Source organism: Microcebus murinus, chromosome 10 (genome assembly GCF_040939455.1).
Source record: "Microcebus murinus isolate Inina chromosome 10, M.murinus_Inina_mat1.0, whole genome shotgun sequence".
Lineage (NCBI taxonomy): Eukaryota > Metazoa > Chordata > Mammalia > Primates > Cheirogaleidae > Microcebus > Microcebus murinus.
In genome coordinates, this window is record NC_134113.1 from 24,695,533 (window position 1) to 24,714,868 (window position 19,336).

At 37.0% G+C, this 19,336-nt stretch overlaps 1 protein-coding gene and 1 long non-coding RNA gene across 6 annotated transcripts in view; both read right to left on the reverse strand.

Annotated features, from left to right (window-relative positions):
- VEZT (vezatin, adherens junctions transmembrane protein) overlaps positions 1 to 19,336 on the reverse strand; it is a 98,075-nt gene that overhangs the window by 72,987 nt on the left and 5,752 nt on the right. The window lies entirely within an intron of this gene.
- LOC142873347 (uncharacterized) lies at positions 1,547 to 14,538 on the reverse strand. Of its 2 annotated transcripts, XR_012921411.1 has the most exons (3): positions 13,384 to 14,538; positions 13,138 to 13,183; positions 1,547 to 2,303 (listed from the first exon to the last, which is right to left on the reverse strand). It is a non-coding gene; the product is annotated as an uncharacterized LOC142873347 (long non-coding RNA). The 2 variants fall into 2 exon arrangements; XR_012921410.1 differs by having other exon boundaries at positions 13,138 to 14,538.

The following is a 19,336-nucleotide window of genomic DNA, read 5'->3' on the forward strand; positions in this document are numbered from 1 at the left end:
GTGGCAATTTATGGTTTTGGATAAAGTATACAGAAAAATCAAGCCATTAATAGATATGTAGTTGGAAAGGGAGAAATATTTTAATAGCCTTTTCTGCTGGGTGTGGTGCCTCACGCCTGTAATCCTAGCACTCTGGGAGGCCAAGGCAGGAGAATTACTTGAGCTGAGGAGTTCAAGAACAGCCTGACCAAGAGGGGGACCCACGTCTCTACAAAAAATAGAAAAAAATTGGTCAAGCATGGTGGTGCATACCTGTAGCCCCAGCTACTGGGAAGGCAGAGGTAGGAGGATCCCTTGAACCCAGGGGTTTGAGGTTGCAGTGAACTATGATGATGTCACTGCACTCTACCTATGGTGACAAAGCAAGACTCTGTCTTAAAAAAAAAAAAAGCCTTTTCTGATAACTGTAGTATCAAAGAATAGCCATATCAAAACTCAACAAGTAATAGCTTCAGAAAGGTTCATTTTAACATAGAATATGCAACCATACTCATGAGCTTCTTGTATACTGTGCATGCATGAAAAAATGGGTGAAAAAAGCAAATAGTGTCTTAGTATTAAAACATGATCAGGCCGGGCACGGTGGCTCACGCCTGTAATCCTAGCACTCTGGGAGGCCGAGGCGAGCGGATTGCTCAAGGTCAGGAGTTCAAAACCAGCCTGAGCGAGACCCCGTCTCTACCATAAAAATAGAAAGAAAATTAATTGGCCAACAAATATATATAATATAAAAAAAAATCAGCCGGGCATGGTGGCGCGTGCCTGTAGTCCCAGCTACTGGGGAGGCTGAGGCAGCAGGATTGCTTGAGCCCAGGAGTCTGAGGTTGCTGTGAGCTAGGCTGACGCCACGGCACTCACTCTAGCCTAGGCAAGAAAGCGAGACTCTGTCTCAAAAAAAAAAAAAAAAAAAAAAAAACATGATCACCAAATATAAAATGATTTATTTTAATTTTTTCTTTCACAGCAAGGTGAGGCAATTTTCTCTATTATTATAACTTTTTTCCACTGGTTGAAGAAAAATACAACCACAAATATGTTAATTGTTTTCTGAAGACAAGTCATTAGAACTGGACTCAAACTGTAATTTTAAACTATTGGAGAATGTTACTGTTGCCAAAAGAAATATGAGAAACCTCAGACACAGCATGTGGGAGCTCCTCCTCAGGAAATCCTTCTGGTTCACTATTCCTGTAAATCTTAGCTGACAGAAAATACATATCATAACACCAGAAAGAATTTTGCTAAATAAAAAAGCCAAGAACCTTTGGTTCTAGTGGCAGAAACATATTTTTGCAAGAAAAATAAACAAAAATCAACAGAAAACCCCAAGATTTTTGCTGAAGAAGGACTTCAAGAAAAATGACCCATCCAAGTCTTACACTACTGGTACTGCATGCCAGCCTCTCTGCCCAGTCCACTTAAAGATATCAGATCCCCTACCCTAATGGATACATAAAGTATGAACTACCCACTTAATGCACTGCTTATTTTCTTCATGATCTATGCTGCATTCTGTAAAGTGTCAGTATCATTATTGCTGGTTTGCTTTTCTTTTTTTTTTTTAAGAGGCAGGGTTTCTCTCTGTTGCCCAGGCTCAAGAGCAGTAGCATGATCATAGCTCACTGTACCTTGAATTCCTGGGCTCAAGCAATCCTCCAGAATCAGGGCTACAGGCACATGCCTGGCTATTATTTCAAATATTTTTTTGTAGAGGTAGGGGTCTTGCTATGTTGACCAGGCTGGTCTCAACTCCTGGCCTCAACTGACCTGCCCACTTCAGCCTCCTAAAACACTGGGATTACAGGTGTGAGCCACTGTGCCTGGCCTGCATTTTAAAATGAAGATTAACTAGTTCAGAAATGGAAGTGATGGGTAAAATGCTTTATTACTAGCTTCACTCTTCTAAACTGCTTTAAACTCTTACAGAGAGAATAAGTTGTAAGCTTTTGGGTCTATGACCAGAGAGAAATAGGCCAAAGATGGCAGAATTAGGCAAGTCACTTGATAATAAATACTAATACTTACTAAACATCCCCTATGTGCCAGGAAACATTTAGGCATGGGATAAAACAAAACAAGCAGAGGTCTTTGCTAAAATGTTTCATCCTGTGATACTTCTGATAAGACTATAGTTTATCAGGCTTTCAATATTACCGAGGAAAATACTGAGTGGTCTGGTACTTTTTAGGTAGGCTCTGTTTCTGGAAAATCCTTTCTTTGTCTCAGCTTCCTTAAGTACAAAATAAAAATGTTATGAGACTCTTAAACTTGTTCATGTAGTAAAATAAAATTCATGATGCTCTCTGAAAAACAAGATAAAAAAGTGGTATGTTAAAATATAGAATTTTGTACTAAACCAAATGCCATGTTATCTTACGCAATCAGCTAAATCCAGAATAGAGAAATTTGACAGATCAAATTGCCCACTTTCTTCAATAAATAAATGACATAAAAAAGGTAAGGGGGTGGGGAAAATGTTAAAGACCACAGGGACATATCACCTAAATGCAACATATGGACCTTGCTTCAATCCTCATTGGAACAACTATAAGAAAATATTTTTGAGAATTTGAGGAAATCTAAACACAGATCAGGTATTAGATATTGGGGAATTATTAGGGTCATCATTTTTTTAAAAAGTTCAGTCTTAGTCCATTTTGTATTGCTATAACAGAATACCTGACACTGGGTAATTTATAAAGAAAAGAAGTTTATTTAGTTCACAGCTCGGTAGGCGAGGAAGTTTAAGGGCATGGCGCTGGCTTACAGCAAGGACTTTCCTGCTGTGACATAACATGGGAGAGGTCAAAGGGGAAGTGGACACCAGTGAAGGGGCCAAACACAAAGGACATACTCGTTTTTTTTTTTTGTTTGTTTTGTTTTGTTTGTTTGTTTGTTTTTTAACAACCCATTCTTGTGGGAACTAATCCATTCTCAAGAAAACAAATCCAGTTTTGAGAAAGAACTCACTCACTACCATAAGAATAGCACCAAGCCACCCACAAGGGCATAGCCCACATGACCTAAATGCCTCCCAATGAGGCCACTCCTCTTAAAGGTTCCACCTCCCAATGCCTTTGTGTTGGCAATTAAATTTCAACTTGAGTTGTGGTGAGGACAAACCACATACAAACCATAGCAAAGTACTTATCTGTTACAGGTACATATGATGCATTTACAGGTTAAATTAGGTAATGTCTGGGATTTGCTTTAAAATACTCCAAGACAAAAGGAAGGGGTGGGAGATGAGACAGTTTGATAAAATTAACAGCTGCTAAAGCTGAAGCTGAAGCTGAGTGATAGGTACATGGAGTTTTCATTGTAGTATTCTCTTTTTATATGTAATTTTAAAGTCCATAATAAATGTCTTTTAAAAATCAGATGCTAAATTTTCCTAGATTCTGATATAACAGGTTTAGAAAATATAATGGTAAAAATATTAAAAACTTCAACTTATTTTAAACTGAGGGAAGATTACCTTATATTTTATGTATTTATTTTGCTTTTCATAATTTCTTTTTTTTTTTTTTTTTTTTTTGAGACAGAGTCTCATTCTGTTGTCCAGGCTAGAGTGACATGGCATTAGCCTAGCTCGCAGCAACCTTAAACTTCTGGGCTCAAGCAATCCTACTGCCTCAGCCTCCCGAATAGCTAGGACTACAAGCATGCACTACCATGCCTGGCTAATTTTTTCTATATATTTTTAGTTGTTCAGCTCATTTCTTTTCTATTTTTTTGAATTCCTGACCTCTAGCATCTTTTCTATTTTTTTAGTAGAGACAGAGTCTTGCCCTTGCTCAGGCTGGTCTCAGACTCCTGAGCTCAAACAATCCACCCACTCGGCCTCCCACAGTGCTAGGATTACAGGCATAAGCCACCCTGCCTGGCCTAAATTTTTTATTTCAGAATATTACGGAGGTACAAACGTTTAGGTTATATATATTGCCTTTGTACCACCTGAGTGAGAGCTACAAGTGTGCCCATCCCCCAGACAGTGCGCACCGCACACATTAGATGTGAATTTACCTATCCCCTCCTCCCCACTCCCACCTGCTGAACACCCAAATAATGTTACTATGATATGTGCACATAAGTATTGTTCAATTAGTACCAATTAAGTGGTGAGTACATGTGGTGCTTGCTTATCCATTCTTACGATACTTCATTTAGAAGAATGGTCTCCAGTTCCATCCAGGATAATACAAGAGGTGTCAGTTCACCATGTTTTTTGTGGCTGAGTAGTATTCCATGATACACATATACCACATTTATTAATCCTTCACCTGTAGTACCAGATACTCAGGAGGCTTAGGTGGGAGGATCACTTAAGGCCAGGAGTTTGAGGCTGTAGCACACCATGATCACACCTATGAATAGCCACTGCACTCCATTCAGCCTTGGCAACGTAGCAAGAACTGGCTCTAAAAAAATTTCTTTTTTTAGTTAGAAAAAGACAAATCAAGTCTTACAAAGTTCCATATAGTGGTAGTGGTACTTTTAATGTCTATTGAAAGAGAACATAACAAAAGCAAATGTTAACATAGCAAGATCTAAAATGAATTTGTGAGTTAATCACACATGCATCAACTAGTATAACATGTACACTTGATATTTTATGTCTTCATATAAAATATTCAGATAATGCTGGGCAAGTATTTGAACTTGCAGAATTCCTGCAACAATGCCCAGGCCTCTCAATACTCCCACCAAGGACAACATGTCAAAGGTATCCTCTAACAACATGATTTCAAGTAACCGGTCTCAGTGGAGGCACAAATAAGTGTCTAATTAGCTGTTAATTTTAATTATTCACACTTTCTTTCCACAAAGTAATGTAAAGTTCATGGAATATGCAATTCTAAATTATGTGATTTTGGAGCCATGTTTTTAAACTGCCGCTAAATAAAATAATTAAAAACAAAAAACAGATACAATAAACTATGTTCTTACAAAGCAGTAGTTTTCAATAAAAGTAAATCATCACTGCATAACCCCCACTCCTGCCCAATATTTGAGAATGTCTGAAGACATTTTTCATTGTAAAACCTAACGGGTGGGCTGGGCATGGTGGCTCATTCCTGTTATCCTAGCATTCTGGGAGGCCAAGGCCGGTGGATTGCTCAAGGTCAGGAGTTTGAAACCAGCCTGAGCAAGAGTGAGACCCTGTCTCTACTAAAAATAGAAAGAAATTAATTGGACAACTAAAAATATATAGGAAAAAATTAGCCGGGCATGGCAGCACATGCCTGCAGTACCAGCTACTCGGGAGACTGAGGCAGAAGGATTGCTAGAGCTCAGGAGTTTGAGGTTGCTGTAAGCTAGGCTGATGCCACCGCACCTCTAGCCTGGGCAACAAAGTGAGACTCTGTCTCAAAAAATAAAAAAAGAAATAAAAAAAAAGAAACTAATGGATGTATGTGGGGAGTACAACTGGCAGCTAGTGAGTACAGGTCAGAATGCTGTCCAACATCCTACACTACACAGGGCAATCCTCACAAAGAGTTATCTAGCCCAAAATGTCAATAGTGCCAAGGTTGAGAAATCTGTTTTAGCGTATAAAGAATCTTAGGTTGAAAAACCAGCAAGGCACAGTGGTTCATGCCAGTAATCCTATCACTTTGGGAGGCTGAGGTGGGAGGATTGCTTGAGGCCAGGAGTTTGAGACCAGCCTGAGCAACAGCCATACCCTATCTCTACTAAAAATAGAAAATTAGCTGCATGTGGTGACATGGACCTGTAGTTCCAGCTACCTGGGAGGCTGACGTAGGAGGATCCCTTGAGCCCAGGAATTTGAGGTTGCAGTGAGCTATGATGAGGCCACTGCACTCCAGCTTGGGCAACAAAGACCCTGTCTCAAACAAATAAATAAAAACACAAAAATGGGTGGCCTAGCATCTGCGCTCATTATCTAGTTTTCATTTTGGGAGAATGCTAGATTCAAAAAGCAAAAACCAAAATGGAAAATTAGTTATTTAATGTTTTTCCATTACTTACAATCTAAAAACTCAACAGGTTTTCTAAGAGTCAAATGAGTTACCTTCAAAATAACTACACCAGAGTTTATGCATTGAAATTTTAATCAGCCACTAATATTATATAAAAACCAAAATAACTGCAGCACTCAGTTATACTTAAATAACTACTGTGATGATCAATATGAACCATTAAATAGGCTCAGAAATGTTAGTATAATAGTAAAAGTATCTGAAGAAAAATAATTTTCTGTATAATCTCACATTTTACTCTAGTAATGATGTAAATTTTAAAAACTTTAAGACTTCTAGGTGAGCCAAATTATTAGGACATTATGTCTACATGAACTTCATGTTTATCTGACTGAACTTCAGTCATCCAATAAAATAATTTCCTTATTTAAAAAAATTCTGTTGGGATATCTACATAAAAAAGAAATGTACATATAACTGAGCCACAAATATTAACTATGAAAGTTAAATATCTAAATAAACCTAGCCTCTTCCACAAATGGCACCTTACTGAGTGGTTTCCTTTAGCTACTGACACGCTGTCAATGTGAATCCTACAAGCCTGTGGTCCCCAACCCCCAGGTTGTGGACCAGTACCAATCCATGGCCTATTAGGGACTGGATGCTGCACCCGGTCTACATCCTCGTGCCTCCCCCCATCTGTGGAAAAATTGTCTTCTATGAAAGCGGGGGGGGGGGGGGCACACAGCAGAAGGTGAGCAGCATGCAGAGCAAAGCTTCATCTGTATTTACAGCTGGTCCCCTTCACTGGCATCACTGCCTGAACTCCACCTCCTCCCCTACCTCTCTACCCCCCACCCCCATCTGTGGAAAAATTGTCTTTCATGAAACCGGTCCCTAGTGCCAAAAAGGTTGGAGACCACAGTGTATAGGTCCACAATCCAGCACCTCCATCAGGTTAAAAAACTGCCAACCTCCTTCTATCTTGCAGCTCAACACTGTTATTATTATAATGTTTCTTTCTGTTTTTCTTCTCTGTGGCTTCTTCTGTCCCAATCTGAACCCTTCATGCTCTTCACAATAACCCTGATGCACCCTTGAGACTCTTTCCTTCCCTCTTCCAGAAGAGCTGACCTCAGAGCCATATATCCTTTTAGAAGAGTAATTTGTAGACTGCAACAACTATTGGCCAAATTCTGATTCTCATTCCTCACAACTATCTGTTCTGCCTTACAGCTACCAATGACTGATTACTAATAGCAGTCCAGTGGAAAGATCATCTGATTAGAAAATGGGCAATTATCATTTATTCATTTATCACTAACCAAATATTTATTAAGCATATACTATGTGTCAGGCAATAGAGTTCTAATACATTAGTAGTTTTCTGCCATTAAATTCTCTCTGGGGATATACAAGAAAAAGTTAAGTTAATTTCACCTATAAAAGGAAACTAAGCTCAATTACTCAACCTAATGGATTTTTATTTATTTATTATTTCTCCTGCTTTGCTATTTTTTTTTTTTTTTTTTTTGAGACAGAGTCTCACTTTGTTGCCCAGGCTACAGCGAGTGCTGTGGCGTCAACCTAGCTCACAGCAACCTCAAACTCCGGGGCTCAAGCAATCCTTCTGCCTCAGCCTCCTGAGTAGCTGGAACTACAGGCATGCACCACCATGCCCGGCTGATTTTTTCTATATGTATTAGTTGGCCAATTAATTTCTTTCTATTTATAGTAGAGACGGGGTCTCACTCTTGCTCAGGCTGGTTTTGAACTCCTGACCTCAAGTGATCCGCCCGCCTCAGCCTCCCAGAGTGCTAGGATTACAGGCAGGAGCCACCCTGCCCGGCCTGCTTTGCTATTTTTATATTAAAAAATTTAAGCAATACAAAAAGATATAAAATAACTTTGTTCATCCTACCTTGACCCCTACTTTCTCTTTCTCTCTCAAAAGCTAAAAAACATTGTTTAGCTTATGAATCCTTCTCCCAAAATTTAGTATCCATTTATGAATAGATGAATACCCTTTAAAATTTTTACACAAATGGAACTATACTATATACCTTTCTCTGCACCTGGCTTTTTCCCCTTAATATATCTTAGAGATCTTTTCATATTAGAACATATATTCCTTTTTCCTTATTCCTTTTTAGTGTCGTCATAAGCATTCCAATTCTACGAATGTATTATTATTATCCAGTCTCCTCTTGTCAGATAATCTGGACTACAAGAGGTATAGAGAAGTGGAAAAATTTAATAAATGTGTTTAGATATTAAAATCAAAATGACTTGGTTACTAATTGAAAATGGTCACAATGGAGAGACCAAGGTGAATCCTAGATTTCAGGTTTGAACAATTAAGTGGTACTGTTTACTGAAATATAAAACAGTGGTGAAGCAACAAGTCTGAGGAGGCTGAGGAGGAAGGCAGTAAGTTAGAAGTGCCTGTGAGATAGTCAAATGTGAATCACTTACACCTAAAATGTCTGGAGATCACGAGAGTGACCTATTGAATGTATAGATTCAAATTTTTAGCATATAAAAAGATGGTGGTAAACCATATGACATGCAGGTATAAAAACATACATATGAGAAGTTAAGAGAGTTATTACATATTTTAGAAAAGAGGGGCTGGCATTAGCTCAAGTGGTTACTTCGGCACGATGGACTTTTCATCCATCTAATCCCTGCACTGGGGTTCGAGACCCGATAGTGCTTTCTGACCCTTTAAAAAAAACAAAGTATATTTTAGAAAAGAGTAGGGCCAAGCCTGAAAAATAATAATAGCAACACTAAAAGTCATTAACAGTTGTTAGGTTACTTATCTGCTAAGCACTGAGTTAAGCATATTTTATAATACCTCATCTAATTTTAACAATAATCTTGTGAAAAGGTATTATTATTAATAGTCACAGATTATTATTAATAGTTTCACAGATGAGGAAATTGAGTCATATAGAGGTTATAACGTGGCCAAAGTCACTCATCAGAACATAAATGAAACTGGTCTGATTCCTGAGCCTATACTCTTAACTATCATATTAATTGTTTTAACTAAAATAAAATTGTCTCTTTGAGAAAAAGGGAGATTTAGAAGTAACAAACAACCTCTCTCAAATCTGTCATATATATCATATTTACATTCTACGAGGTCCAAAATGCTGTCCTCTAGAAGGCACAATTTTTCTTTTATTTTGGCATATTATGGGGATACAGATTTTAAGGTTTCAGTAAATGCCCTTTCCCCCCTCCCCCCACAAGTCTGAGTTTCCAGCATGACCATCCCCCAGACGGTGCACATCTCACTCATTAAGTATGTATATACCTGCCCCCCTCCCCCCTCCCACCTGCCCAATACTCTATTACTGTAGTACCTATGTGTCCACATAGGTGCTGCTCAGTTAATACCAATTTGCTGGTGAGTATATGTAGTGCTTGTTTTTCCATTCTTGGGATACTTCACTTAGTAGTATGGGTTCCAGCTCTAACCAGGAAAATATAAGATGTGCTATATCACCGTTGTTTCTTAGAGCTGAATAGTACTCCATGGTATACATATACCACATTTTATTAATCCATTCTTGGATTGATGGACACTTGGGCTGTTTCCACAGCCTTGCGATTATGAATTGTGCTGCTATAAACATTCGAGTGCAGGTGTCTTTTTTGTAGAGTGTCATTGGATCTTTTGGGTAGATGCCCAGTAATGGGATTGCTGGATCAAATGGTAGAATCACTTGTATCGCTTTAAGGTATCTCCATATTGCTTTCCACAGAGGTTGAACTAGTTTGCAGACCCACCTGCAGTGTAGGAGTGTTCCTCTCTCTCCGCATCCACGCCAGCATTTGTTATTTGGAGACTTTTTGATAAAAGCCATTCTCACTGGAGTTAAGTGATATCTCATTGTAGTTTTCATTTGCATTTCCCTGATGATTAGAGATGTTGAGCATTTTTTCATGTTTGTTGGCCATTCTTCTGTCTTCTTTAGAAAAGTTTCTGTTCAAGTCCTTTGCCCACTTTTTAATAGGGTTATTTGATTTTTTTCTTGCTGATTTTTGTGAGTTCTAAGTATGTTCTAGTTATCAGCCCCTTATCGGATGCATAGGATGCAAAAATTTTCTCCCATTCTGTAGGTTGTCTGTTTACTTTCATGACTGTTTCTTTGGCTGTGCAGAAGCTTTTTAGTTTGATCATGTCCCATTTATTTATTTTTGTTGCTGCTGTCATTGCCTTTGGGGACTTCTTCATAAACTCTTTGCCTAGGCCGATGTCTAGGAGAGTGTTTCCAACTTTTTCCTCTAGAATTCTAATAGTTTCATACCTTAGGTTTAAGTCTGTTATCCAGCGTGAGTTGATTTTTGTGAGAGGTGAAAGGTGTGAGTCCTGCTTTAGCCTTCTACAAGTGGCTATCCAGTTTTCCCAGCACCATTTATTGAAAAGTGATTCTTTTCCCCAGCGTATGTTTTTGTCTGCTTTGTCAAAGATTAGATGGTTATATGAGGATGGTTTTATATCAGGATTCTCACATCTGTTCCACTGGTCAATATTCCTATTTTTGTGCCAATACCAGATTGTTTTGATTACTACAGCTTTGTAGTATAGTTTGATATCTGGCATATTAATACCTCCCATTTTGTTTTTGTTGCCTAGAATTGCTTTTGATATTCGGGGACTTCTTTGGTTCCATACGAAGCGTAAAATTATTTTTTCTATGTCTGTGAAGAATGCTGATGGGATTTTAATAGGTATTGCATTAAATCTGTAGATCAGTTTGGGTAGTATAGACATTTTGATGATGTTGAGTCTGCTGATCCACGAGCATGGAATGGATTTTCATCTGTTTACATCCTCTGTTATTTCCTTCCTCAGTGTTTCATAGTTCTCCCTGTAGAGGTCTTTTACCTCCTTGGTTAAGTATATTCCTAGGTACTTTAATTTCTTTGTTGCTATTGTGAAGGGAATTGAGTCTTTGATTTGGTTCTCAATTAGATTGTTGTTGGAGCGCTTACTTGAGCGGGGAGGGGAGGCATGGGCAATATACGTAACCTTAACACTTGTACCCCCATAATATGCTAAAATAAAAAAAAAAGAAAAGAAAAAAAAATAAAGTACTGGGCTTACAGGCATAAGCCATTACATCCAGCAGAACAACTGTTATTGATAGGAGGAGGGTAGATGATGAGAAATTACTTAATAGGTACAATGTATATTATTCAGGTGATGGATACCCTAAAAGCCCTGACTTCACCACTATGTCATCTATGTATGTAACAAAATTATACTTGTACTCCATAAATTTATACAAATTAAAAATAAATCTATAAAAACAACTCATTGGAATTGAAGAAAAATTTCAGCTGATATATGATACAACATTTTTTTTTAATTTTTAAAATTTTATAATAGAGATGGGATCTCGCTCTTGCTCAGGCTGGTCTTGAACTCCTGAGCTCAAACGATCCGCCCACCTCTGTCTCTCAGAGTGCTAGGATTACAGGCATGAGCCACCGTGCCCGGCCAACATTTTCAAATTTACAGTAAATCCATATAAACCAATAAGAAAAATATTTTTTAAACTGTATAAATGGGTATAAAAGAATAAAAAGATGCAGTTCAAAGAAAAAAATACAAATGGGTTAATAAGAATGAAAACATGTTAAACTTCATCTTTGAAGAAATGCATAATAAAATAAAGATAAAATTTTTATCTGTCAGTTGGCAACATTTAAGTCTGAGAATTTTTAATGTTGACAAGCGACTATTAGTGGGAGTACAGGTATAAAAATATAAATGCAAATATCCATTGACCTAGCAATTCCATTATTAGGCATCTATCCTATAGACATAATTATAAAAGTACGATAAAATATACATACAAGAATACTAACTACTGTAACCACTTAAGCACACCATTTGTGTTTTTTTAAAAACCCACAAAATCAAATTATATATCTATGTGCTTCACACAAACACAGACATACACACACATATTACTATATACATACACACACATATATAAGAATGTAATTGCACTGAAGACAGTCTGGAAGAAAATATACCAAAGTGACTATAGTGGTTACTTCAGGGGAGAAAAGGAGACCTGGGGAGGAAAAAGGGGAATGAGGGAAAGCTAATGCTTTCTCTGTATTATGTGAATTTTTTATAATGAGAACATATTCATGTATTATCTATGTGGAAAAAGGTACCCAGCATAAGGCCTGCAAAAAAGGTGCTCAATTAAATTTGTTTAGCAAATTAATGGAAGGATCCTATGCACTTTTCCATATAAAAACTAATGATCTACTTCCACTATTACACATTCCTTTATTTAAAATGTCAATACTATATCAAACCACACTATTAGGTCTGGCAAAATAGTAACTATTGTCAGATGTTATTTGGGCTCTGCAGTACATATTAAAACAAAAAAGCAACAAGAAAACACAGGCACACTGGCTACTAACAGAGAAGACTATGAGGCACAAAGCAGTGGCACAGAAACCTGAAATTGTGGAACGTTTGAGAAGTAACGTTGTTAACCTGACTTTGCTCCTATATGAATCTGTGCTCAACCTGGTTCAATGGACCAAGCAGTTACAGAATTCCAGTTACTTTGACTTCCAATCCCAAATTACAGAATTCAAGTTATTTATAGGTAACTTTTCTTTAAAACTTTGTATCAATTTTTAATTTCTTTAAGGAAAAGATATCAATTAAAGATATTTGATGGGAGAATACCTGCCTTGAAATAATTACCTATTAGTTATTTTAAAACATTTAAAAAATCTCTTATCTTTGAATATAGCTTAAAATTCTAGGTCTTAAAGTGATTATCATATATAGAACAGCAGTTCTCTTTTTTAAAAAAACGCCATAAATGTTGAAAAGGATAAACTCCCATTGTTAATTGCTACAATTTCCGTATTTCTTTCTAGGCTAGCTGTAGAACAAGAAGAAATAAACTGATGAGGAAGACTGTCATTAAAAAATTATAAAAGGCAGCAATTTTCTCAATTTTTAATGAAGCTATTTAAAGAGTTAAACATTGTCAAAATCAACGAAACCCTACAATGGAAACTAAATTTCCCCTCACCAATATAGAAATGCCAATATAGTGAATTTCTATAGACTTTTCACTTATCTTTAATTCAGTACACAATTAGAAAGTATAATTTGAAATTAAATACTTACTGCCTTTCCCTCCCTTAAACCTTGGATAATACCATAGGATAGTAACCTGCAAAATTAAAGATATTATAAAATAATAGGAAATACTTTTTGGAGTTTACATATTTCAACATAACTTTTAAATTACTATACCAGGAAAGTCCTAAATCTAAGCATTAATTAATCGGTAAAGCAAAATCTAATCATAAATTTAAAAAGACTAAGCCAAAAGGGCCCATTAAAATTGGCCCAACTAATTAAACTACTCACAGACGGCATAGTTTTAATTTCTCCAGTTGACCTAGATGAAAATTTATTGCCGCTTATACGTATTCTTATTCTTTTGTGATCCATACGCTTCTTTCTTTGATGATTCCCACTTGTTTCTCCAGAACTACGGTACAAAATGGCCACGGAATTGGAGGGCGTGCCTTTGTCATTACTAAGCATTTTCCTGTCAGAAGCAGCTCTTTGAAAAAAACATGAACATTATTTCTTCAGTGCTATCATTACTCAGCAACTGTAGAAGAAAGTAATAGGTAGAGTGGGGTTTTAAAAATGTCTTCAAAGGATGTTACTTAATATTAGTGTTTATTTAAAAGTTTTTAAATAAACCAGTAGTAGGTAAGACATATATTTATAAATTTTCCTGGCTGCAGGCTTCTAATATTTTCCACTGAAATGTGTCCTAGCCAATTAATCTTATATGAGATGTAATAAACAGCAAAAAGCTTTTAAAAGAGTAACTTTAAGATTTTTCTAAACAACAGTACAAATGTACTTAAGTATAATAGTACCTAAGTCCAAAAACTAAATAAAAATCAAACATACTCAGGCCAGGGGCAGTGGCTCACGCCTGTAATCCTAGCATTCTGGGAGGCCAACATGAGAGGATCGCTTGGGGTCAGGAGTTCAAGACCAGCCTGACCAAGAGTGAGACCCCTGTCTCTACAAAAAATAGCAAAATTAACTGGGCATAGTGGCTTGAGCCTATAGTTTCAGCTACTCGGGAGGCTGAGACAGAAGGATCACTTGAGCCCAGGGGTTTGAGGTTGCAGGGAACTATGACAATGCCACTATAGTCTACCCCGGGCAACAAATAAGACTCATTCTCTCTCAAAAAAAAAAAAAAAAGAAAGAAAGAAACATACTAATCAAAAGAAAGACTAAGAGATACAAAGGGAGGAAATTGACTTGCACAGCTTATATACTCAACTGATTAATACTAACTAGCAACAGTGAATTTGTCTTAACTAAGTGGAAAGAAGATAGCAATGTGGATTGAGTTCTCCTCGGTTCTGAAGCTACCTTAGTATTTTCTGAAATCTGGTTAATTAACCAGTATATACTGGGCACTTACTAGATACAGAGTAGAAACAAGGAGAAGTAAAACTATCATTTTCAATTGCTAAAAAAAAAAAAAAAAAAAAAAAGGCCAGAAGATCAAACATAATTGGCAAAATGTTGAGTGTGAGAAGAGCGGGAAATAAACATTAAAATAAGGTTTGGATATTATAAGATCACATCCAACCTTATATTCTTTTTTCCCTATCCCAAATTAAAGAGGGAAAAAGAGAGAGAACTTGTCTTTCTGTGAAGATATAAAAGGAAGACCTTTCTCTCAAAATGATAGTTATTCCCTCTCTTAGAAAGGGAGGGAGTGAAAAGCAAAAGAAGGATAAGGTATGTATTGAAGGAGAAAACTCATTTTAATAACAGTCTTAAAGAGATATGAAATGAAAGGTTGTGGATCAATCAGGAAAATCTCAACAATAAGAGATAGGTGGCGGCGCGGTGGCTCACGCCTGTAATCCTAGCTCTTTGGGAGGCCGAGGCGGGCGGATTGCTCGAGGTCAGGAGTTCGAAACCAGCCTGAGCAAGAGTGAGACCCCCGTCTCTACTATAAATAGAAAGAAATTAATTGGCCAAGTAATATATATAGAAAAAATTGGCTGGGCATGGTGGCGTATGCCTGTAGTCCCAGCTACTTGGGAGGCTGAGGCAGGAGGATCACTTGAGCCCCAGAGTTTGAGGTTGCTGTGAGCTAGGCTGACGCCATGGCACTCACTCTAGCCTGGGCAACAAAGTGAGAGACTCTGTCTCAAAAAAGAAAAAGAGAGAGAGGTGGCTATAGTCTGTCAACTACATAAATTACAACACAGATTTAAAAGTAAAGGACATCTTCAAATACATTATTTCAAATAAATAGTGAGCATTTTGATTTGCTGTAGTGGAAACAATAACAACAACAGGAAGTCTCAATGGATACTACAAGCAATACTCAAAAAATCCAGAGGCAATGAAGTCAGCATATTAATACTGTTCCACTTTGGAGTACACTGAAATTTGGGCATTTTCTCCTGGATCCTTAAGGCATGATTTGCTTCTAGGAACTCAGGGAATACTTGGTACAGAACTGGGGAAAACTAAAATTGAGTCACTGGAAATGAGTAGATTCTCTTCCTATATTTTGTAATTAATTAAAGTCTCTAAGGGACTATTCTCATTTACTCAACACAGTGGATAATTTCAGATCCCTTAGAATAAATTTAAGAAAAATTTCATACTAAAGGATGATATGGGCCGGGTGTGGTGGCGGTGGCTCATGCCTGTAATCCTAGCACTCTGGGAGGCCAAGGCGGATGGATTACGCGAGGTCAGGAGTTTGAAACCAGCCTGAGCAAGAGCAATACCCCTTCTCTACTAAAAAGTAAAAAGAAATTAATTGGCCAACTAATATATATAGAAAAAATTAGCCGGGCATGGTGGTGCATGCCTGTAGTCCCAGCTACTCAGGAGGCTGAGGCAGGAGGATTGCTTGATCCCAGGAGTTTGAGGTTGCTGTGAGCTAGGCTTACATCACAGCACTTACTCTAGCCTGGGAAACAAAGTGAGACTTTGTCTCAAAAAAAAAAAAAAAAAAAAAAGGATGATATGGGCCAAGTGTTGTGGCTCATGCCTATAATCCCAGCATTTTGGGAGGCCGAGGTGGGTGGATGGCTTGCAGCCAGGAGTTCAAGATCAGCATGAGCAAGATCGAGAACCCATCTCTACAAAAAATAGAAAAGCTAGCCAGGCATGGTGGCACATGTATATAGTTCTGCTACTCAGGAGGCTGAGGCAGGAGGATCACTTGAGTCCAAGAGTTTAAGGCTGCAGTGAGTTATGACTACGCTACTGCCTGGGCAACAGGGCAAGACCCTGTCTCAAAAAAAAAAAAAAAGAAAAGATGCTCTGGTATAAAGTATGATCATGTTACAACTGGGAAACAAGCTTTAGAGAAATTAAGTGATTCATTCAGAATGTTATTGCTAATTAATGTCTTTTTATAATGCTTTTTAAAAAATGAAAACCTTTGATAATACTGCATAAAATACTAAGGACACCATGTTAGCACTGTGCATCATACCTTGAGACAAAGGGACATGCATGTTAATATATGCAATATATGCAATAAAACATACATAAAAGAGAGACCCTACTTACTACTTTTCTGGAATGTTTAGACTTAAAAATCTATATTGGAGCCCTAAGGATATGTGAAGAAACCAAAATATAAGAAACAACCCAACACAAATAGAAAAAAAGCAGACTTGTTCTCCAAGAATAATATTTATAATTTATATTAAACAAGTAATTTCTTCTTGCATATCTGGTGATTAAACTAGATTGGTCTTAATGGTCAGTCTTTTATGTCAATAGGGTTGTGATTTAATAAAGCCATTAATAAATATCCTTTCTATTATATATTGTGATAAAAGCATGAATTTTGCTATGCCTCTAATCTTAGCTACTATTTTTAACTAGGTTATTTTATATAATATGATTTTAGAGCTTTATGTTTAACAAACTGAAACCAAAGATACATTTTAAGGAAAAATAAGATGACATAATAATACCTTAAATTTTATATGTATAATTATTCCAGGTAGCAAGATCCATTATCTAAATAGCAAATGTTGTCCATGTATGAATTCATAGACAAGAACAATTTTCTTCCATTAGTCAAATCAATAATGCAAGCAGGAAAGACTCTACAAATATCACTTAGGAAAAAAATGCCTTAATGCTCTTTAGAGATATATAATAACCCTTCAAAATACAAAGAAAGAAGAATGTCTCATGGAAGAGAGACATTGTTTAAAGTTTTCTTTCTTTTAAATGTGGGAGGTTTTCTGAGAGTCATTTCCTTTCATTGAATAGATTAAGTACTATGGGCATAAAAAGCACCCAAATTGAACATACTACCAACAAAGGGCTAATATTTAATAACTTATGCAGAAGTATGAAAGATATAGGAGGGAAAGAGATCATGATAAAAAGGACAAAAGTTATCTTTTTTCAGTCAGGAACAAAGGAAAAGAGGGAGAATTCATTCAAATAAACATCAAAAACCTTTGCCAGTAAAGAGTCCACTTACAGAGAATAAGGTTACCAAGGACAGAGATTTGAGGAGAGTGTAAAAGATTCCTTGAAGACAACATTGTGTCTATTAGAAGGAAGTTACAAAGAAATGGTTTAGATTCATTACAAATGACACAAAGAGGTAGAAAAATTAGTCCTTCGTATAAAAAGTCTTAGTTCCTGGCACCATTCCCTCTAGGAATAAAGGGTTTAAGACAGAATGAATGACTCAAAGTTTCTGTGATTAATTTATAATAAAAAAATCTGAAAGTAAAGAAAGCACCATCAGAACTTTTAACACCTTTCTAAGGGGACTGGAGAATTCTTACTCTCAAAACATCTTAATTAATGGTGACAATAACAAAACATTGGTCATTTCAGTATTTATTTTGCTTAATGTTCATGTTAGACATGGTGTCCATCATTTTCTAAACTTTGTCCTATTGCTATTTCAGTCCAAGAGCTGTCCAAGACTGAGGGTAGGCTATCTTTCCCAATTCAGCCTCTTGGGGTAAGATGATTATGAATTGAAGGTTCTATTAAAATAAATCATCTTAGAGAAAAAGGAGTCAGGCTCCAATATAATGGAATTAACCTTGAAGGTATAAGGAATCTAGGTCTGTTGAAATGAAGGTGGTCAGATTCCAGAAATTGGGCCTGGGCACCTCACTCTTCCTTTCCTCCCTTAGTCCCTTCTCCTACACTATCTTCCAGTACATGTCTACTTCTCTCAGACTAGGAAAACATAATGCTAACCTCTGGAAGGAGAAATACAAATGACCAAAAGTATAAAAGATGATAAAATTTGCTAATATTCCACGAAATAGAAATTAAAACAAGATATCTCTAAAGAGTTTTAAGGGAAGGGATGTTGTCAGAATACTGTCTAAAACTTTGCATTATTTAAAATTTCAAATAAAATTAATTTTTTTTGAGATATTATCTCAATCTGTTACCCATGCTAGAACACAATGGTATCATCATAGCTCACTGAAATCTTGAACCCCTGGACTCAAGTGATCTTCCTGAGTAGCTGGGACTATAGGTATACATGCCACCACGCCTCACTAATTTTTACATTTTTCGTAGAGATGAGGTCTCACTATGTCGCTAAGGCTAGTCTCAAACTCTTATCCTCAAATGATTCTCCTGTCTTGGCCTCCAAAGTGCTGGGGATTAACAGACATCAGCCACTACGTCTAGCCTAAAATTTTTAATTTTAGTGCAGCATGTGACTCTCTGGGTAAGTCTCAAGGCATAAATGAGTCTTATTTCTGACTCTGAAGATCATTAAAAACTAAATTTCAAATGGAATCAAAAAAGAGCCCGAATAGCCAAAGCAATCCTAAGCAAAAAGAACAAATCTGGAGGCATCATATTACCCAACTTCTAATTACACTACAAGACTATAGTAACCAAAACAGCACGGTACTGGCATAAAAGTAGACACATAGGTCAATGGACAGAATAGAGAACCCATTAGTAAAACCATACACCTACAACCAATGGATCTTTGACAAAGCAGACAAAAATATACACTAGGGAAAGGATGCCTTAGCCAATAAATGGTGCTGGGAAAACTGGAGAGCCAAATGCATACACAAAATATAACTCAAGATGGATGAAAGATGTAAATGTAATACCTGCCATCATAAAAATTCTAGAAGAAAACTAGAAACTATGGCCTGTTAGGAACCAGGCTGGACAGTAGGAGGTGAGCAGCAGGCAAGCCAGTGAAGCTTCATCTGTATTTATAGCCTCTCCCCATCACTCACATCACTGCATAAGCTCTGCTTCCTGTCAGATCAGTTGCAGCTTT